General features: G+C 50.1%; 1 protein-coding gene across 2 annotated transcripts in view; it reads right to left on the reverse strand.

Moving 5' to 3' along the window:
* The window catches only part of LOC142067489 (protein CEPU-1), a 353,823-nt gene that overhangs the window by 188,491 nt on the left and 142,500 nt on the right, over positions 1 to 22,832 (reverse strand). Inside the window, exon 1 of one of the 2 annotated variants that reach the window (XM_075116137.1) lies at positions 14,058 to 14,138. The exons of the other annotated variant lie outside the window; for it this stretch is intronic. The gene's annotated coding sequence lies outside the window, so the exon portion shown is untranslated. Of the gene's footprint in view, positions 1 to 14,057; positions 14,139 to 22,832 lie in introns of those variants that run through there. 2 annotated transcript variants of the gene reach the window in all.

The following is a 22,832-nucleotide window of genomic DNA, read 5'->3' on the forward strand; positions in this document are numbered from 1 at the left end:
CTTTTTGCCACCACGTCTCCTTCTGGGCACCTGAAGATAGAAGGTGCACGAGGGCCAGCTCAGAGATGATGTCGTTCCCAGCGAGTGCCTTGCAAACCACCTGAGATGAGGCATGGAAATCGTGAGGGAAAGAAGACAGGCAGAAGAGGGAAAAAGTTAGCAGCTCGCTTTCGTTCTTGGGACATCCACAGAGAAACGATCCCTCCTTCACTGAAAGATGAATGGGCAGCTGTACAGGTTATGAGGGAGGTTTTATTGCAGATCAATAAATCTGTGTCAGAGACCCCATCTGGAGGGAGTTTTAATTTAAAGAAAAGAGTGATGAATGCCGAAAGACAATAAATCAAAAAGTTGTGAAACCCCATCGGCGTTAACCTTCTATCAGTGCAAGCACGGGCTCTGGGGCTTGCGTGGGGACAAGAGTTTGCCAGCCCCATGGGCCTGGGTATCAGGCCCATGCAAGATGGGAGCCTCAGTGGGGATCAAGGAGGCAAAAGAAACTCAGGATTTATTAGTGCGGTGCTATCAGAGATCAGTGGGTGTCAGGAGGAGACATCGCTCTCAGATCCAAATCAGAGAGAAAGCAAGAAAAAAAAAATAGACCAGGAAGAGTTCACAGCAACAAACTTGAGACAGGACTGACAGCAAGAGGGGAATATCAGAGATTATCTCAAATCTCTCTGCTCAAAACAGAAGGAAAAAAACTTCACCCCCAAGCCTTCCTTTTCATCATGTGCCTTTCTCCATCTGCCAGGCGCTGGCTCAGCTCCGAAACACAAGTCAACAACTGCGGCTCCCACTGCGAGGACAAGAGCGTGGCTCCAGCTCAGACACGAGGACACATCCATAACCCAAACCCGGTCAAAGATGATGGCGAAAAGGCTATATTAATGCCAGAAACCTTCAGAGAGAGATTGTGGAGGAATCCCCGGGTCCACAGATAGGGATTCCCAACTACTCTGCGTTAACACACCTCTATTGGAGGTCAGACCTGGACGACTTGGCTTTCCTCATCAGAGAGGCTCAGGTCCCCTCTTACACTAATTTAGATGAAATCAAGCGCCTGCAGCCCAGTTCACACACCTGCACCCGCCCCCCGCCCTTGCCTGAGCCTGCCTGCCAGCTGCAACGCATCCCGTTCAGCCTCGCATCGTGCTGAACCGGAGACGCAAAAGAGAAGAGACTGTTAACGTTGATGTTTCCTCACTGCAACGAGCCCAGTGGTTGCAAAAGGGCCCGAGGGTAATTGCACTCAACACCTTGCAACAGTGCCTTCCCCTGGTCGCCCTGGGTTAAAACATCACTACGTTTAATGGAGCTGGAGAACACACGTATTACCCGCACTAAGAAAACCCACGAAGCATTTTATCTGGGTGACCAGTTATTTTCTGGGTGAGGAGTGATTTGGGGTGCTCTTCGTATAATTTACAGAGATCAGATTTCTCACAGAGCAGCCGCTGGGTGAGCACCAGACAGAAACCTCCCCGACTGGGCGGTTTCCGAACATCTTAAACGCCAGTTGCTTTTAAATTTTGGAAATCCGCACTTTTTCTAAATTCCTAAGCCGTGCTATTAATCTTATCTTCCATTAGGACAACGAGGGCTTTTTAAAAATCCAATTTACTTTTCACCATATACACTTCAGGTTAACTTTATTTTTCACGTTACTCAGCTTGAACTAAGCAATAATCATTTCCAGATTAATGATGATAATTTCAAACACTTTTCAGAGCAGGCATCTTAATATCCTCTCTGACCAGCGGAGAATTTCCTGTTCTACAACAAGATTACATTTAGTAAGATTAAACGCATTTCTGTTTTGCTGGCGGCGGTGGTGATAGGGACTTCGCAAAAGATTCTCAGCAGCACTCTCCATCCAGGACAAGCTCAGAGGCGCAAAAAACATGGGGTGTTTTCCCCGAAAAAATAAATGCAATTAATTGTAAAAGTCACACTCCTGTAGCAGGGCCTGGAAAGCGCCATCCTGCTGGAAAAATACAGTCCTGTGCCACACTGTGCTCTCATACTGGGCTCCAATGTCACCTTTTGTCCCTAATTCCATTAATTTAACCCCCCAAAAAGCGCCGTGCTATTAGAACGCTTGTTGTTTCCCCAACCTTCAGGCTGTCGGAGCAAGGGAGTCACCAGGTTTAGATCTCCGATGCACTTTACAGAGCTGGGTAAGTGCCGCCAGCTCCCTGCAAAGGGGAAACTGAGGCAATGCTACGACTTCACTGATGCTTAAATTGAAAATACAAATCACATATCAGAGGATCTAGTCAAGCCAACTGAAAGGGTGTCGTCCCAGGGGGCTGATGTTGGTGAGATTAGCAAGATCCCACTGTATTTGGTCCCGCTTCTAATGAATTCAGTTTCCTTTAAAGAGGTAAATATTATAATATGAGAGGATATTTCACGTGGGTTCTCAAGGGCTTCTTATGGGCTCGGAGCCACCAAAACAAGAGAAAAAGCACAGCAGGCACTTCAGCAACAAAAGGCAATTTGATGGAAAGCACGGACCAGTTTGGATGCACAGTCGATGCTCCTGCAATTCAGGAGAAGGAAACCGACGGGATGAATGGAACAGCAGCAAATATGTGATCAGAAAGACATGAAGGAGCTCCCTGCATTAAAATTACACTAAGTTGTTGCTGGTCTTCCCCTGCACCCCAGCTCAGACCTGCCTCGGAGAACTTAACCGCAGCCACCGCCGAAACCCCGCCGCTCTTGTGCACTTTCCCACTCTCATCTTCAGCTACGGGTCAGACCACGGCACACATTTCTGCCCTCAAACACAAAATGTTTTCAGGAACAGGGAAGGAAAACTGGTCAGAAATTCACAGGCCTTCACTAATGACTTGTACATCGCCCGTAATTCACTGAGCTGGTAATGCTTCTCGGCCCCTGAGGTCTCAGCCCAGTAAAGGTAGCAACGTCACCCACAGCGATAGCTCAAAATGCCGGGAGCCATTCAGAACAGGTCTGCTTAAACAAAGCAAAAAAAAATCAAAATTAAGCAAAAACCACAAATCCTTCAGTCGGATGGGAATGGGCAATACTAAAGCAGAACTACATGGTTAGCACCTGTGTCTCCAGCAAATGTCTAATTAGAGGCTGTCTTTCCAAATAAACTTTATTGGTTTTGTCTTTTTACGTGGGACAGAAGAGACCGGAGGAACTCTTCACTGCAGAAAAGGGTTTGGAGTGCAAAAAAAACCCCAGCAGCATTGCCTGGACAGATGGAGAAGCCCCAGGCCCACAGAAGACTCAGGAGCTCGTGTGGTTCGGCTCAGGGTCCCACCTTTGAAGCCGATCCGTGCCAGAAACGGGCCGGGAGATGTGCAGCGGTGCTGGTGACTGCCAGACAAATCCGCTACAATTCCCACGAGATATTTTCACTTTTGTCCCACCCCTTCGATCCATCGCTTCATATTTCTGAATTTTATTTGTCTTTCCCCAAAGGACATTTACTCCCATCACAATCCCCTTCATCAGCAGTGTCCCTTTTTAATTGAGGCTCCTTCGGGACTCTCCCATAGCCCAGCATCTCCTCCCAGGGCAGGTGAGAAGGAAGATTTTTCCCCTGCTCAAACCCAAAGCCTCTGACAGAGAGGCAGAAAGGAGAGTCAGAGCGAATATTAGCGCATCAGCTTTTTGGGTCACCATTAAAAAGGATCATGTGAAAGGAGGTCAGATAAATATTTAACATGGTTATTAATATCTGCTCCTAATTTCATTCCTCCTCCTCCCCCTCCCCGGCTCCTCCCTCTACTCTTCATCTCTTCATTTTACCCACTTGATCCCTTTTAAGAAGGTCAGTCGGGATCATAGGACGGTGCTGGCTGGCAAAGAGGGGGCAGAAAGAGATAGCTGCAACCTTCGGCCTAGAGAGCACGGCCCGAATCAGGCTGCTGGCTGGCGATGGATGCCGAGGCATTAACGATACCCTTGGGTTTCTCCTCCCATGTGCACAGCAGCGTTCGGCCCCAGCGTCCATTGCTGCTTAAACGTGGGGTTTAGTGGTACAAAACAGTGATGGAAGACACCCTTACAGATGCACGCACCCACACAAGGGCGACCCCATGTGCAGACTTGCTGGCAGATCCCCCGGGACAAAGGAGAGGCACATTATTCCAGAAAAAGGGTTACCTGCGTGCCCCAAAAGGGCTCACCAGTACTTACACACCAGCAGAAAAACAAAGCAGATGCCCCAAACCCACAAACCATCTCTTCCCCCACAGGTGCCAACTCTATTAAGGCACCACCAAACCCACAGTGGTGGTTTTTTCCCTGGTTTTCCCTGGAGAAAACAGGAGCAGGTCCCTCTTCCCTCCTTCCTACACCACCTCTGCCTGGGGAAGGCAGGCCTGAGCTGCTGGGACCTGGCAGCACTGGCACGCAGCTAACACCGATGTATGCACCGCCTTAGCCAATTTGGGAACTCTGCAGCTGCATATCATGTTTTTTTTCTTTCTTTTTTAAGCCTTATTTACAGATTTCACAACACACACCTGTAGGCTATACTCCTCCGCATTTTATTTGCTGTCCTATACTGCCATCCTGCCAACATTTCTTAAAACAATATTCCTTCAGGGAGAAAAGAGAACCACCTCATCCAATTTTCCTACACAAACAGCCCAAGCAAGTGCTTTGGGGCCTTGGGCCACCGTCACGATTGCCCACATCCCTCCCCACAGCCCCTTGCCTCCGTGGAAGCGGATGCCAACAGCTCTTCATCCCCTCCATACACCCAAAAACTCGTTCCTCCCGGTGTCCGCGCCCTGCTTGCTGGCTGCCAGGCTGCCTCTGAAAATTTACGGCTCTGCCAAGGAGTACTGCATGACTTAGGGCCAGGTCTGGTTAAAAATAAAAGGATCCTAACTTGAGCAGATGTAAGTCATCCTACGCCATGCTGAACCCAGGCAAAGCAACAGCTAGATAAATAATTCTAAAGGGGTGGAGAAGGAAGCTCACTTCTCTTGTTTGGGTCTTACAGATAGAGCCTGCTACAGAGAGAGGCACCCAAGGGCGAAAAGGAAAAAGCCAGCAGCAGTGCTCCCCCTGTGCCGGGAGATGCGGGATCCCCCTCCATCTTCTGGCATCGCAGTCATTGAACACCCAAAGACGCATCCCGTGCCCAGAGAGTTCATCTCATCCCTCTGCTTTGCATTGCAGAGAAACCCCAGGACACGCTGAGCGACCAGCGCGAGGGTCAATGAGTCGAGTGCTCGAACATCGGGGCAGGCGTGAATTACAGCTCTTGGCACATCCCCATCCCAGCGCAGGCTTCGGCACGGGTCCTCATTGCTCGGGTGGCTCCAGGCCTTATTTATTTTACACTGTTCAAACCCGCTCCGAAGACAAAATTATTCACCTCCTCCTCAGCCTTTCTCTGGTGTTTCTCATGACAGTGTTAAATGCTTCGCGAAATCTGCGCATTCATCTTCGCATCCCTCCCTTGGTTTCAATATTTTCCCTGTTTTACAGCTGGGAACAGAGCCCCGAGCCCCCGGCTGCTCATTCTCCCCAAGTAACCTTTGCCAGAGGAAAGGAGAAGGGGAGGAACAAAAAGAGCACCAAACCCAATTGAGCATCCAGGGGGATGGGCATGACCTTCAGGCACAGCTAAAGCAAACAGTTCAGACCCGCAGCATCTGAAGCACAGGGTGGGATATTTACATACTTTTATATTCAGGCGTCTAAATTAAGAAGCCGTTCTCCCTCAGCAAAGATGCGCATGCGAGCGCTGCTTCTCCAGGAGGTCACCCAAGGAGATGCCTGCCGGCTGTGGGGCGAGGAGCTCTGCCAGGAGCAGGCACCCTCGCTGCTTGGCAGGATGGCTCTGAGGAACCAGGAAGAGGGATGCTCTGTAGGGATGGCACCCCGAGGACCTCCTCGGAGGTCCAGCCCCAGCAAATGGACATCTCCTGGGCTACCCCTCCGTTCTCCTAGCTTGGTTATACCAGAGAAGCACAGCAGCTGCAGGCAGTACCCAACAGCCACGCATCAACGGTCCCATTGCTGAAAGCAGCCTTTACAATCTTATTTGCATCCTTTTCTTCCTCCAAACCATCCTTTTCTTCCTCCAGACCTCCTTTCTCTCTCCCTTTTTCAGTGTACAAAAGGTCTGCTGCTAAGCAAGGGTTGCCATGATAACAAGACAACCCCTCAGCTGCTTCAGGTGGGGAAAAGCGCCCACGTACAATGCCATCCTCCTCTCCCAAAATACATAAATAAGGAAAAATAAAAAAAGATAGATGCTTAGTGTCACTTGAGATGAGCATGGAGCAGAAATTATGGCAATTTCCTGTAACTGGAATCAAATGCCCAACTTGCCGGCTCGCAGCAGGCACTGCCATTAATTCAAACACTTGTGCGAGAGCCGGGTTTCCATTAAAGGGGCCAATTTCGAGTCCATTTCCCTGATAAACAGACAGCAGCTAGGCTTCTAAATTGGGGCTTGATAGATTTGATTAGGGCAGAGTTTGCACAGGTTGTGATTTTGGCGAGGAAAGCTGCCGTTTGATGAGTGAGACAAAATTGCACTCAAAATCCTCCAGCGCTGGCGAGGGGGTGGGAGATGCCCTGCGTCCCGGCACCGTCCCAATTATCCCTGGTGGATATCGCCGAGCAGCAACACATTAGGGGAATTGGAGAGATTAGCCACTGTAGAAACAAAAATGTTATTTAAACAAGGCATAACGAAGTCCAGCTATCTCTTGCGGGCTGCGGCAGGGATTGGCAGAGCTTTCTTCAGCCCCGGCTAGGGACAACTGAGCTGCGAGGAGCTCTGTGATCTGGGATCTGGTTCCTGCGGTTTTCTCACTAGTAGTCCCAGCTGCAGGGTCAATTCCTGCACAGCACGGGCATTTGCGGCTGGTCACTTCTGGTGCGACCGTGCAACGCGCCTGAGATGCTCATGCAGGCATTGCAGACGGACAGACGGATGACTGCGAGCAGCAGCATGGCATTATCTTCCAGTCCGGGGTCTTTAGACTTGAAAGAAGCCAGCGCAGGGGGAAGGTGGCCTCGCTTTTTCTGCCCTGTCCCAACTCAAGTCAGCATCTGGCCTGAAAATCAGGACTACAGCTTGCAGCATTACAGCCCTGGGACACGGATATTTGGGGACAGACAGCCCCTCCTCTGCTCCCCATCTCAAAGCAAGCTTTCTCCACGCCACCCCGCCGGGAGAGGGCTGTAATCCCCCATGAGATGGGGAGCGGGATCAGAATTCCCACCGCAAAGGATGAATATTCATTTCGGCATTAAGTCCCCTATCAGGACTTCCAGGCAGGTGGTATTAAGACCGGATCTCCAGAGAGTTTTGTTTTATTCTCGGGAAGCAGAGCCCTGACTTTGAGACACAATAACTCACTTAAGGAAAGCTAATTCGCTCTGCCGGTGAATTTACAGCGCGGCAGAAATGCGACAGTAAAATGACAGCCTGGCAACACCTCTCCCGTCTCTCCTTGCCCGTGCTCGGATGCTCGCGGGGTATGGCTGCAAATCCCCAGCTCCCCAGGTGCTCACTCAGCCTTTGGTGCAAGGCCTGTTTGAAGACAGGGAGCGCAAAAGAAAAGGAAAATAATCCATATTGCACTGGGACTGAGCGCTGTGGTGGCATTTACCAAGGTCCTTTGCAATCCCTGGTCATCGCACGGGGCTGTAGGAGTGTCTGGAGGATGATGCGTAGCTGGTTGCCCCAGGGAAGAACAGTCGGGTTTTGAAGGTGGAGAGTAAAGGGGGACAAAGTATTTCTTGCTATTGCTTAGCAGCCAGGACACCCGAGCGAGAAACAAAAACCCTTTGCAGACATGTGCCAGGCTCCCAAGTGCAAGCGCCTAATGAAAACATTTGCAATTACCATGATAATATTATGATTTTAAAAGGAATTAGATTCTGCTGACCTAAATATTAACTGTGCAGCAAGTTGTGGCTATGTGGGCTTCTTAAAATAAGATTGCACAGTTCCTTACTGAGGCGTGTGGGGTAGGAGATGGAGCGACGCTGCAGTAACCCACACCAGCCCTCGCTCCCGACCTGCCTGTGCAATAGGCTGGCTCAGTTCCCTCACCTTTATAAAAGGGTTAAAAAAAAAAAAAAAGGCTAAAATGGAAGATAAGCATTGAGACTGAGGAATATTTTTCCTCTTATAAAAAAAAAAAAAAAAAGAAATCATCACGGAAAGATGTTTCTCTCTTCTGAAATTGCACAGTATTAAACTCCTGAGCAGTTGTGACAGGTGCTATAACAGCAGCATTCATTATCAGTTTTGTTCTGTTTAACACTCCTCACTCACGTGCTCCTCCCCAGAGCCTGGTTTACTCCTCCTCAGACATCGCGCTGAGCTTGATGCCTCTTAACCCGGTAATTGGGATCACGGCATCCCCAAGGACGTGGAGCCCAACGTCCCGTCCTGCCAGCCCCTACCAGCCGGCACGTCGCTCCGTCTTGCCTTCCAGACCACCTTCTCGCTCCGCAATCCACCTTCCTCAAGAGGTTTGGGGCACCTCAGCCTGTTTTTTAGCATCAACCCCCCTGCTGCATCCATCTATCCCACTGTAGGTGACTGAGGGCTCATCAATCTGCTCTATGTGTGAATCCTTGCCTCCCCATCATGCATCTCCCTGCAACCCACCTGATGGGAGATCCCCCACCCAGCTGCATTAACAAGTATCTTTTTTTTTGGGGGGGAGGGGTGGCAGAAAGTGGTTTGTCCAACTCTATCCTCGAGGTTTTAATAAAATAACAGCTAAAGCTCTTTGGGACTGCATGGAAATGTCAGAAAAGTTAAGCTATTTCCCATAGATCTCTCAAAGAGCACAGATCTCCTTGCCAGCGGGCTGGCGTTCCCCATTTGCATGGATGAAGGCAGGCATAAAACACTACCTACTTCAGCCTGCGCGCTGATATAAATGAGCACAAGGTCTGCCGACGCTCCCTGCATTCAAGTACCTGGTTGCTGAAGATCATGGCCTCTATTTATCAGCAGATATGAAGCTTTTCCTGCTCAAGACACTGCCTTCCCGTGCTGGGCAACTCATGGGTGATTGAAAAGCAGCTCAGTCTCCATCGGGGAGGAGGTTAATTATAGCTACATCATCATACCACGGACACGCTGCAGCCGGGGTCTGATGAGAAACCTCTTCCCTTCCCTTTGGACTATAAAGACGAACATATTTAATCCCTCCTGTGCTATTCGCAGAGCCCTGTGAGCCCGAGAAGATTCATGGTTGGTTTCTTACAGCGCTGCTCTTCCTGCTAATGATGCCCTTCCTGCTAATATATGCCGGATGGGATTTGCATTAGTCAGAAAGGGGCACCATAAAACAGCATACGGAAGAGTAGAGGAGCCTGCAGGCAGTAAAACACTTGGGAGAAGCACTGCCACCTGAGAAGCAAGACTTGGTCCGCCCAAAAAGGCTCTCCCCTCCGTGCCGAGCCACCCTACCGCCAGCAGAAACTCATATTTGGTATATCAGGAGCTTTCTATGCCCTGCTCAGCGAGGACATTTCATCACTCCAGTCCTAAGAGGCTGCAGCAGGTACCAGCGGAAAGTCCAAGCATCACCTGGGGGGGTGCCACAGGGGCCCTCCTCTCCCTCCCTGCCCGGCCTTCCTGAGCAAAAGCAGAGGGTGAAATAAACGCATCGTTTTCCTGCTTCTAAATATGTATCACAAGCCAAGGGGAGGGGGGAAGCCGACAGGAGCACACAGAGGTCGCAGTGAGCACAGCTAGGTTGGGTGCTGAAGGTGTAGGTGCAACACAAGGCTCTGGCCCCGGCACTACAGGGAATAGGCCAGAAAGCTGCGGTAGTAAGAGCTTCCCTTTCTCTGCTCAGATGGTAACAGCAAGAAAAATAACATCCCTCCCGCCCCCCGCAAAAAAAGAGCAAGAGGAATCGGGAGCAACCTTTCAAAAGGTGCGTCGTTTCTTTCCGATTTTTAAATAGCATCGTATCAAAACACCCCATAAAAATGAATCTGAGTGTGTTTTGTAAATTATAGATTAGCCAGAAGCGATCCTTCACTAAGAAGATCGCTGCCAAGTTGCAATTCCAGCAGCGTTTCAGCAGAGCATGCTGGGCAGGAGGTCACAGCAGTCATAACAGTATGTTCTCTCGGTATTATTATTATTATTCTGATGCAGAAATAATACCGGTGCACTACACAAGGCCAGTGTGTAGGGAAAGAGAAGGTGGGCGGTGGGGGATGGAAAGGAGCAAGGATGGGGCTAAAATTGTCTTTATTCCCTTTATCTCGCTCTGACTAACTGGAGGTACATGTCGTACACAGCCGGGCAGAAAAGAAATCACTCCTCCTCCCTTCCCCCTTGGGTCCGCCCTTGAATAATCTGAGATATTCTTGCAAAATCAGGGTCTTATGACCGAGTGGGAGTGAAACTATTGCTCTAAACGTGTAGTCTTGGGCATGGAGCTGGGCAAACAGCTGTATCTCTGGGTCACTAGCTATCCCGGGGACGGGGTAACTGATGCTCCGCTCGGATGGAGCATCACCCGCGCGATCCGCTGCATTTGGGGTTTTATTTCGCTGTTCTCGACAGGGATCGGAGCAGGGCAGACTGAAGACGTTAATATGAAAGGCACCTCATGCCAAAAGGGGCCCCGAAAACGCTATATTTGGGTTTTCTGCGAATTTCCAGGGAGCTTTTAGTTCTCCTCCTTTGTTCGACAATTCTTTTCAAAACACCAGTAGCAAGATTGGCCAATTACCATAATTGGGTCACCCCTAAAGATTGTGATAGACACCCAGGGCAACCTACCAGAGAGAATCTGACTTATGGCTCATTATTAGCTTCAGCTTGACAGGTTATTTCAGTAACAGGCAGAAAAGCCATCAGAGCAAAGGCACTGGGGAAAACCCGGGGGCCGTGCAGCCTGCGAGGCTGGAGAGTTGGCTCAGCCGCCGCGAAAGCCCGCAATGTCACCTACGGGCGGCAGCTTTCGGCCGGGGGCTGTGGCTGGGGGGACGCGGTGCGGTCCCGCGGAGGGGTAGACTTGCAGGCAGTTGAGCTGCAAATACAGGCATAGCCCCTGCTATCGGTAGGATGGATGTTACGCCTGCGCGTGGGTTCAGCTTGGGAAAGCAGCGGCCTAAAGATCAGATTGAGATCCCAAACGCCGTAGCGCTCGGGTTCATCCAAATCTGTGTTTTATCGTACTTTTTTTGGAGCTGTTTCAATACTAGAAGGTTAGCTGCTGGGTTTTGCGATGGCCTGGGGAGACTGCCTCCTAGATCAGGGCCTTTGCCCATCTCTGGCTTTAATACTCTTGAGTCAAAAAGGTCATGAATCAAGTGTTTATCTCCCGCCTACGTGGTGCACGGTGAAAGCATGCTCGTTTTTGTAACCAACAGCTCACAGGAGGAAAGGAGTAAAAAGCTGATTTCTTACTGAATTCCTACAGCTCTCCTTCAAAAAGCCCAATAACCCCAAATCCCGATCGTCCCCTCCCATGCTGCAGCATCTCTCGTCCCATCACCGGCATCAAGCCTGGACCACCAGGACGAATTTTCTTCACCCCATCCCTTCCGAGGAGGGATCCGGCTCCCTTCCTCCATCACTGCTATCAACACTCAGCAAACGTGTCTCTATCCAAACCGCACGCAGCGAGACAGCTCCGCCGAGGAACATCTCTCTCTCTCCCCGAGCCGCTAAAGGACTGCGGAATCAGGACGGAACAGATGTTTTAAGGACTTCATAAATCCGTGAAGATAAAAAAAAACCACCCACCCAGCACTTTCTAACAAAACCCCGTGCTGACGGACTGGCGTATCAGAAATAAATACAGCCACCCACAGAAACCTTCCGATAAATCTCCTCTGCATTATATTCTATATATAAAATATCTATATAGCATATGTGTATATATATAATATATATATGAATGTGCACGTATAGGAACATTCACGTTTAAAAAAATAATAGCCAAATTTAGACCATTACGACTGAAAAACCCAAATCCTCCTGCTTCTCTCCCACCTCTTCCCAGGCTTCCTGTGCTCCCATTAATCTGACCAGCTCCGCTGTCGCTCGCGTTTCCCTCTGTCCTCTCCCTCGCACGGCTGTTGTCACTCCCCAACTCCCCACCACCACTATCATCTCCCCCAGTAACTCCTCACCAAATTCCAATGAGGTTTTCTAATTAGACTAATTAATTTTCTGCCCAAGTTAATAAGACTGTCTGCAGTTCAGAAATAATTGGACTTCCCAAGCACCAATATCCCCTCCCTTCCCCTCTCTCGGCAGCAAGCAGCGATAGGGCTCCTTAATAATTCAAAATCAGCCTCTGTTTTTTCAACCGATGGCTTTGCATTTCAAGAGTTATTTAGTTTTTTCATTAACACTCTGACACCAGCCTTCCCCTGCCCGGGGAGGCACGGGGAGGAGAGTGCGTGCCAAGGGATGCTCTGGCGTGCGGGGGATCCCTTCCAAGAGGCAATAAATCCCTTCGGGGATCAGCACACACCGCTCCTCCCATGTTACTGATGACTAGCGTCTTGCCAGATTAATTTTCCCCACGTCAGGCTTTGCTTTTTCCTTTGCAGAGTATTCTGGAGTTAGGACCCAATTTTGATGCTTGGTACTGTGAAAGGCTAATTTGCTCTCAGGAAACTCTCCGTTATAGCCCCCAGCTAAGGTTTTGCTAGAGATAAGACCTTGCAACACATTCAGCTACTACCTGAGGTTGCCTTTCGGTGCTCTGGGACAGATTTGCAAAGGGCAGAAGTCCCTCCTGCTGACCTTGGGGACAACACGGTGATACCCCAATGCACAAAGCCTGAAGCTCTTTGGTTCACCGAAGCCTAAGTTGGTCTGAATTTCCATCCGAGCTCCACATGTCATCGCTGGCATGATGCTAAACCTGGACAGATATATTTTTGCTGTGGGAAAGGATTCGAGAGCATCACGAGGGACAGCCCACACGGCTCTGCCTCTCTAAGCCAAGGTGCTGGAGCTTCGAGGGGGGCCAGGACCACACAGTGACGGGGGCAGCATCCCACAGCCTTGGGCCCGAGCAGACAAACACAGGCTGAAGTTCAGAGGTCAGACAGGACAAGTGCTTCGGATTTAGCAGCCAAAACTAAATACCGAAGCAGGTCACAAAAAAAAAAAAAAAAAAAAAAAAAAAAAGCCGAATTGTGACAGCAAAAGGAAAAATCTCCCGGTTTTAAAAGCATTAATGGAGCAGGCAATTCAACAACCTTCACCTGAAAGCATCCAAACACTTCGACTTTATAAAAGAAAATGGTTTAGTGACAATGAAGTTGAACGTTTCAATGAAAAGGGCTTGTCAGGTTGGAGGATAGTGAATCAGGCCATCAGAAGAGGCATATTCACATCAACTCTGACTCATCGCCGAGGCAAAGGAGAGCACAAGCTTCCCTTATTCTTTGGCAATGCAACCCTGGACCGAGCGATCCCAGCTCACTGGGCTCGGATGGGAAGGGTGGAGGGAGGATTTCATGTCCTGACATTCGCAGAGCATCTCCTCCGGGTGAAATTTTGGCTGGTGCTACCCAGAAGGTCAGACTAGATTAGAGCAACAAGCTCTCCTGGCCTTAATACCCTGAAATGAGCGCCCTGCCTCTTCGCTCTCCCCCCCCCCAACTAATCAAATAAAAGAAAGAAGATAAAATGCCAACCACAAACGAGAGATTTGCAGCTGGGGGATCTAATTCCAGGAGGCTGCAGGCCATGAAAAGAAGGGATCCATTAGCATCCACTTACCTGCCATGATGAAGTGACCACGATAAAGTGCACAGGATTAAATAAATTTAAGTGAATCCCCTGACGGCATTTTTATGGGATTGAAAGAGGTTTTATCCACTCGCAACCTCTATCCTCGGAGGAAACTGATTCAATAAAAACTAAACCCACTTCATCTAGCAGGAAGGGGAAAAAAAAATACACAAAAACTCTGCAACGTTTACAGAGTCACTAAAGCAGTCAGGAAAAAAAATTAAATATAGGGCAAACCCCCGAGTGGGAGAAACACGCAGAAGTCTGCTGCTATAGCTGAGCCCCATCAGTTTACCTTCAAACTTTCAAGGCTCCTTCGCTCCCTGGGGCAGGAGCAGTCGGTCCCTGCTGCCAGGCGCCTCGCAGCTCCCACAGCGCTTGTGAGAAGCGAGGATGGGGGGAAAGAAGTAGTATTTCCCACCTTTTGCTCCACCTCCTGAAGCGCTCTCCTCCATCCCTCCAGCTCAGCACCTAAATTGCCCCTGCTACCCAGCACAAAACCGGCCTGGATATCCATAACGCCCTGCAACCTCCTCTCCCACCAGCTGGGCCAGAAATACCTCTCACCCCCATCTGCTGATGAGGATGGGAATTAGTCCCTTCCCTGCTCCGCTATTTCTGCTGAGCTTTGGCAAAGGGAGGCACCGCCGCTGCCGCCTGCAGGTAAGGGCAGCGATGCCATTTCTCATCTAACAGACCCCGTAGCCAGCACACAGCCCCACTCCAAGCATCCCAAACGCTGAGCATCCCAACCCACCGGGCTCCCAGACCCCAATCCAGAGCTGAAATAACACTGTCTGGAGCCCTGAGCCTTTTCTCCCATATGTTGGTGTGGCCTCAGTTTCCCCAGGTGGAAAGCAAAGCACGGCTCAGAGGGCACAGCCTCTACTGCCTCAGCTTTGAAAGGGAATTTGCATCCAGCAGCATGGCCTGGGACTGGATTTGGTGCCGTCAGCCCATAGAAAACCCCTTCTCTGTTGTCGTGTAGGAAATGCCTTTTTTAGTCCATAGCCCCATACAAACCCAGAAGGGTGATGATGCTTCTGAGTCCAGCCCAGCAAAAAAATTCCCTGTATCACTGGTCTTCCTTCACCTCCTGTTACCAGCCTCCCCCTGTACCCCACCTTCCCCTATGCACCCCAATTTTCCTCTCCGCTCAGCGAGGTACGGCAGTGTTTGGTCCCGTGGGAAGGTCCTTAAAACCTGCATCTGACCTAGCACAGCCTCACCCGGGGAGATAACCAGCCACAGTGCTTGCCATTACCTGGGCCATGGGCTCAGCATTGCTGGCGCCGCTCTTACCGGCGGTGAGGGCTCCCTGAGAAGTTGCAGAGCTTCAACAACCCAAGAGGACTTCATCCAGACCATCCCTTTCCTGAGCCATCAGCAAAGAGCAACGCCACCACACCAAATAGCGCAAGATGCACGTGAGCAAGGGACACCAGAGCCTGGGGACAAGGGTCTGACACTGTCGCCGTTCAAAACAGGGACATTTGGGGTTCTACCCCCACAAGAGAGGGAGGTGCAGGTCAGCAGAGCAGTGCTGCACCCTCCCACAACCCCCACAACCATTTGCATCCTGCACCTCCAACCCCGTTGCAGAGCGCTCGGGTTTGCAATAAACCCCGTCGCGCCCCCATTTATCTGCCTCTGTATCGCAGGGAGGGGGATGGACGTCCCCGCAGGGCTTCCAGCGGGGCTCAGCTCCTCCTAACCACAGCCATCACCCACCTATCCGGCACCTCCAAATTTATCTGCCCCAAGTACAAGCCACCATCACTAAGCTACGTCTTTTGGAGCCTTTGCTTCAGCCCCTCCTACATTACCCACGGGGGTCAGAGCTGTGGGGCCAGGGGAGGGAAAACCTCTGGTCTTTAGGAGACCCAGCAATAAACTCCAAAAAAGCCTGCAATGAAAAAAAAAATCACGACGCCGACAGCGCAGCGGCCTGGCCCCAAACAGCAAACGTTATCGATTCGTATCAGAGGAAGAAGAATAAAATTTAGAAGCTCCTCAGAACAAAGCCATTTTCCTCTGATGTACATTCATGGGGAGAAAAAGCCATTTTAATTACTGATCAAAAATAAATGACTTGCCATTTGCTAGGACTTTCTTTTTTTTTATTTTCGAAATTACTTTGTAGAATTATTTAGACTTATTAATATATTTATAAGGAAAGAAAACACCCATAAATGCTTGGAATGCTGAGCCAACGAATTAATTAACATCAAATTACTAGTGGTTACTACAGCTTGATACTAAACATTGCTACCCTATTATGTGGAGGATGGACAAAAATCTCTTGCAGCTGTTAATTATTTCAATTATTAATTTTACTTAATAATTCATATCCCTTTCCCGACCCCCTGGAGTATACTACGGTATCTACATTTCTTCCTCTCCTTCTCTATTTCTCCCTAACTCCACTTTCAGCAAGACAATCCATCACTCTGCAAGGTTACTGGCTTCAGGAGAGAGGGTGGGGTTTTTTTATTATTTTATTTTATTTTTTATAATCGACAGTCATTTCCTCAGAGAAATACCCCCAGTAAATACCTGCTCTAGAGGAACGATAATAAATCCTTAAAGGTGAACTTCGCTGCTTTTTCCCCTCACGTGCTCCCTTTTAAAAAAAAAAAGTAATACATCTTAAACAAGAAAAACCTCCGAGAGCCCAAATCCTTAATAGTACGTACATGGAGAGTGAATTACAAATAAATCCACTTTAAAGTCAAGTGGAAAGGATGGGTGTTTTTTTTTTAAAAAACGCCTGCATTCGGGTTGCATCCCCCATCCTGACGCCTCTTTGCGCCCCCAGCATCGCCCAAGGCCGTGCACGGTCCCCACACCCTTCCCCGGCGCTCGCCCCCACGCCGCAGGTAACAGCAGAAAAAGGGAAACCGAGGCAGGACCTGCCGTTAAGGAGATGCATTAATGAACTCCAGCTCTCACCTCTTCCCATCACGCATGTCTCGCTGCTTGTCTGAAGGGCTGCCCTGCCCCCAGGCATCTCTCATTAGGTGAACACAGCCCTTAAAATACAAGGGGATTAAAAAAAGATGCACTTGCAGCCTTTTTCCTATTTTTTTGTTCTCTTTGCTCCTGGTTTTTAAGCCCTCAGCATCTGCCTTTTCGAGCTTTTGTGCTTAACCACCCTGAATAGAGCCTTCCTTCAAAGCAAAACAGAAAGTTGGGATTACAGCGGGACTCCCTATCAGCTGGGGCGTCAGGAAAACGGGCTTTGCTCTGGCAGCGGGTGGGAGCAAGCTCCGTGCGCTGAAAACATGCCTCACGGGGAAAGGTATGCTGCTCCTAAACAAAAGCCCTGCCGCTCCCCGGAGGAAAAATTTTGCAAAGAAAGGGGGTGGGGGAAGAGAAAAAAAAAGTATATATACACACACACACACACGCATTCATCATTCATATATTTTTTTTTCCCGTAGACCAGCTTAATCCTACAAACACCTGTTGCGTTTGGTGCCCGCTGTGGTTCAGGGATGTAGCAGAAGCCTGCTCGATCCGCAGCGTAATTACAGCTGGCGCCACCAAACCGCCTCCTGCTCGTGGATGCGCGCGCCCGTGCAGGCTTCTGTACTTTCTGGGTTCGTCTGGAAATTAATCGCCGGATCAAAAGGAGACCGTTTAATGACAGAAAATAAATGGGGGTTGGTGGAGGATGGAGGAAAGGACGAAAAAACCCCGCGGCCCCAGGGCACGTCATGCCACCGAGTGGATTAATATCTCTGATGGGTTTTTGCAGGGAGAGAGGAGTGTGGTGCTCGACTCTGGGGCAGAGAGTCCCAAATCCGATTCCAGGCAGAAAACTTCTAAGAAGAGAGAGCTCCACACCCCCACGCGCACGCACACATACCCACACAATAAAAGCCCTCATCTATTAATCTTCTCCCTTGATCTGGAGGGTAGAGCTAAAATGACATTTGACGCTCTTTGCTGATCTCTGGAGGGCAAATCAAATAACAAACAAGGGGAAAAGCAGTCAGAGATACACAGCACGGCTTATATCGCATAAAAATAGACACATGGAAAAATAAGCACGGGGACTGTCGGTTTGGAGTTGTTTCTGGGAGAGAGGGAGGGGAGAGAGGTCGCTTCCAACACTCAGTTCTTCTTAACTGATCTCTTAAACATTGTGAATAACGAGGCATGATTATTTGGTGGGTGGCCTGGCTGGGTTTGCATATTCGTAAATGGGGTAACAACTGTGTAGAGCCAAAATACAATAGCTGATGTGTCTAATACTCTGCTACTGAGTCCAAAAAGTACTCTGCCTTTCCGTGGCATCGCTTTTCCAGGGGTGCCCAAGCACTTGGCAAGAACAAACCGAGCTTCGCTCACGCTTCCATTAGGCAGCAGGTAAAAATCAGTCCCATTTTGAATAACTGGAGAAACTGGGGCAACAAAGAAGGGAAACAATTAGCCCCTGCTGTCTCAATAATGTGGTTATAGAAGAATCCAAGACCACTTTTCCCATCTAACCACTAAACCTAAACTCCTTCCCTGAGCCGCCCGAGCTGCTCTGAATAGCTGTGTTGCTTTTCCTGCAGTTCGCAGAGGCCACACGCTGCTCCTCGCTCCCACTGATTGGCATTTCCCTCTCTGCGACGTGGAGTTTTCCCTTTCACCAAGGGAAACGCGGTCCTTTAGAGGTTCAGGGCTTGCTCTTGAACAGTGAGGGGGTTAGAAAGCAGACGACAAAAGCCCAGCAGCCGCGCAAGGAGCACGCGTAGTCCCTGCTTGGACCCAAACCTATGTGAAATCTGCATTTTCCTTCAGCTGCCCCTTTTTTGGTTGGTTGTTTGTTTTTTTTTTCAAAGCAGAGAGCAGCACGCATCAGTAGCCTTACATAGCCTTACAGTGGGACAGTCTGTGGTCCCATTCCTGCAGTCCTTCTCCCACCATTAGCCCTACTGACCGGCACATCCCCAGCTTCCCACTGCCTGTTGCTGCAGCGAACTGCGTCCTGACGTGTTCTCCCCTAGATTAAACCCCACGCTTTGCATTTTCCTGGCTGGCACGAGGGCACTGGACGCAACCCTAAAACAAGAGCTACCCCAGAGTTTTCTGCCCCTCCAGCATCCCAGCCCCAGCCCTGCTCCCTAACAGGGGACCATGTGCACGGTACCTGATGCACCGAGATCATCGTCCAAAACCAGCGCAGGCAAACAACAAACAGCTCCCGCATCCCGCACGGCTCCCCCAGAGGCACTTTCCTTTAAGGAAAGGATTGGGTTTTGTTAGCTGGGCTTTTTTCCCCCCCTTCTTTTCCCTCTTAGGCCTGAACGGTTTAACGAGTGTCCCTTTGACCTAGGAAACTTAGTTTTAATTTTCATCACTTTATCCAGAGAACAATGTGTCCTGGGGGCATCTTTGAGCACAATGTACACTTTCATCATCAAAACAAATGCTAGAAATACCCATCTGCCATGTTATCAGAGCGTATTGGCTCACTGAGCCGGACACCGCTTAGGGGACAAGGGAGGCTTTTACTCTTCTCAAAGTCATGAGTGCTCCCTCTAAGCTCTTTAGCATTAGAGACTCCTGTGGAGATGGGTATTAGAAGCTCCATTTCTTTTTTTCCCTAGTCAGGAATGATGGGAGATGGGGCTTTCATTGGAAATTTCTGCTCCTACAGGGAAGAAAAATAAGAGCAGATCCTCCTTTAGCCGTTCCCATGGGAGCCTTGTAGGGTCTCGGGAGAGCGTTGCCCCACGGGCGATGCTGCGTGGTGCGAGGGATGGAGCAGGAAGCCGGACCCAAAGTCAAGGACTCATCTCCGAGCTGAAGCTTACCCAGGGTGAGCAGGCATCCAGCAAGGCTCCACCTCAGCTTTCTGCATCCCAGAAAGGGGGGTGATGGCTCTGCCTGACCTATTTTGATTACGAACCACTCGCCCCTATCGCGCCTTTGCTCTCCGCGCCAGTCCCCAGCGCCGTGCTAATGTAAATAACCCAGCTGATGTGTACCAGCTCCATTCAACTCCCTCCATTATCCAAGACCTTCCCAATTCCCCCACCGGCATCCAGCCAATCAAGACCTTTCCGTGCCACATCATTCGGCTTTATAGGATTTGCCTCCTTCCCCAAACCCACTCCGAGAAGGAGGTTTGCAAGCTACGGCCTCCTCTCTGTTTCAAGCTGGAATAATTTGGAATAAGTTATAATAATAGTAAACATAGTAAAAACAACAACAAATCAAACATGCTTTGTTACTCCCCAGGCACATGCATTTGTCTTCCAAGCAACAAAGTAATCACATTTTTGGTTTTAATTTATTACGTGCATTACAGTCGGTGCCTAGGGGCATTATCACAAGTCACAGCCCCAGTGCGCAATGGGAGGAATCGAGGCTCTTAAATCCTCACTTCCTTTAGCTTCTCCACCTGCCAACGACTCCAGAGACAATGTCTTCCCCCTGGTTTGAGCAGGTTGCCATAGGGTTCAGGAATTGCACCCCAGCTCCATGGGGGAGAGTCGAGCCCCCAGGAGCACCGGCCCCATGGAAAGGGGAGTCGGCAAACCCACGCAGGCACCGCTGAAAGCCAGGCTGTGTTTAATTTCCGAAGGAACTCACATGGAGAAGCATATTTTCACCTATCAGGTTTTACATTCTCTCTTCAAACGGCCTCAAAACATAATGCCCGTTGTTACTCTTTATGGGACACCGACACGCATGCAGAAAGCCTCCGAAATGCAGAGAAATACAGAGGGACCTCCCCATCAGCGGTGCCACCGAGACAGCAGCAGGGACATGTGGGTGGGGACCGGCTATGGAGAGGGATGAGCAGAAGGATCTCTGGGGGAGTCTGCGGGGTGGCTCAGCATCTCCCTGGCTGCTAGAGAATTTGGAAGGATGAAATGGGAAGGTACGAGGCTGCTGGCGTGGTACGGCTGCATCTGCCGGCAGCCGTCTGCTGCCCAGCCTCTCCCTCTGCACCGAGTGGGCTTCAAAGCTTCCAGGAGAGATCTCCATGCTCAGGGTGCTTTCACATAGGAAGAAAAGGGGTTTCCCTCTCTTTCGACCACAAGCTTAGGTATGCTGCTGGTATTTTCGCACAGCGAGTAGCAGCTTGCGCTTAACCCAGCGAATAACGAGTGCAGCCCTTCACATCTGCATCCTGCACCAGAGGCACAGCCTCTTTGTATAGGAACGGCACCAGCGTCCCAATGCGCACGCACAAATCAGCTTAGTGAGCACGGAGAGCTCTGTGTGACCTCTACATTGGGCCAGAATAACAGACAAACCTTTGCTGGGCTGGGGAAGGGGAAGAAAACTGGATGGGGGCTGCGATTGCCTCCCCCACGATAACGCCGAGAGAAATCTCTGCCGTGAACCAGACTAATCACATTTCTTGCCAAGGAGCACAAGCCTTTTGGCAGGTAGGGGATGGATCTCAGGAGCTGACATGTGTCTCTGCCGTCTACAGCTGATGAAGTGTCAAATGAGATGGAACAGAAAGTGAGACCCATCTGGGGAAGCAGGCTCTGCTGGGCTGATTGATACCAGGAGGAGGAGGAGGAGGAGGAGGAGGAGGAGGATGGTGAGGTGGCTGGAGCACCACGGGGACCTGCTGCCAGTCACTCTTGTGCCTGGCAGGGTGATGCCGAGGGGTACTTTTGGGTTGGCCAGCCCCGAGCATCGCGGTCACTCCTCCTCCTCCTCTCCCACTGGCCAGTGTAATGCGGGAGCAGCCTTTGTAATTGCCAGCGCAGTCAGCGGTGACAGCGCTCATAGACCTCAACACAAATAATGATGATCATTAATTACTGTCCTTATTCATTAGCATGAGAGGGGGTCCCTGGACAGGCTCCTTTGGATCTGACAGGTAGCTCAGGGGTGCTTGGGTCCAGGGTTTCGCAGGAGGGCTGGTTTTAAATATTCAGATCAGTAGTTGGGTTTTTCAGCACTGCAAGAAGGAGGGGGTGGGGAGGAGGGAAGTCCATGACTCTCATCGCCGGGTCATGTTGACTCCCAAAATCTCTGCACAGTCCCTGGACCAAGGGCTGCAATGGAAACAGAAGAGGAATGGAGATGTGCTGGGAGGAGCAGTAATGCACCTGGGGGGCCACTGGTAGGGTGTAATGAAGCTACAACCCCCCCCCTCCCAGAAATGGGAGAGTTGGTAAAGGGAGGAGAACACGTCCCCCAGCCTCGCCCACAGCATCTGCATCCCATACAGGGATTAATAGAAATAAGAAATTCCCAGCCTGGCCCCTGCACTGTCACTGCTCCCTCTCTCCAAACAGACCATCAGCCACTCCAGAAGAGCAGAGGGTGACCTTCAAGATGTGGGGGATGAGGTTTCTCAAAGGACCTTATGGGAATTTGGTCCTGGGTTAATGGAAATCCCCTTCCAGCCCAAGGAGAGACCTTATGCCTGGGGGTCAGGTTAGTCAGGAACTGAGGCAAGGCACGAGATCCCCCAAAATGAAACACGACTGAAAAAAACCCTGCTTACAGAAAGCCAAACACGTATAGCCATGAGGTGCTGTGTTTCACGATACCTCTTAATAGGATCAGCAAAACAGGGTCAGTATATAAAATACAGCTGCTCTGGAAATCACAAAAAATACTTTAATCTGCTGTGGCTTTTCACCTCTAGGGGCTTGTGAACTGGTATACTCTATCTGCTTAGTTAGCTGATCCTGTTAAAAAGGTATCAGAATAAAGCAGAGGGGGGAAAAAAAAAATTCCTTCATCATGTGAACCGAGCCAGAGAAAACTTTCCCTCTAGCAAGACTCTGGCAAAAATCCCAGTCTCACTCCACCAGTGCTTTGAAACACAAACAGGAGGATGTGCTGGTCCTAAAGCGCGTTGCCCACCGCCCTGGGGCTCACCACCCACGGGGAGGTCCCAGAGATGCTCCTTGGAGCTGGGTCTCCAAGCAGGGGTGGTCATCACAGCTCGTGCAAGGAGCAGCTGGGAGATAAGGAGACAGGGAGATGCAAGAAAGCAGAAGCAACCTGACCACAGGGAAGCCTTGACGGGTGGATGCCTTGGAAGGAATAAAGCGTGATGGAGTTTGTATCCGACCTCAAAAAGCAGCTCCCC

Source organism: Phalacrocorax aristotelis, chromosome 22, assembly GCF_949628215.1.
Source record: "Phalacrocorax aristotelis chromosome 22, bGulAri2.1, whole genome shotgun sequence".
Classification (NCBI taxonomy): domain Eukaryota; kingdom Metazoa; phylum Chordata; class Aves; order Suliformes; family Phalacrocoracidae; genus Phalacrocorax; species Phalacrocorax aristotelis.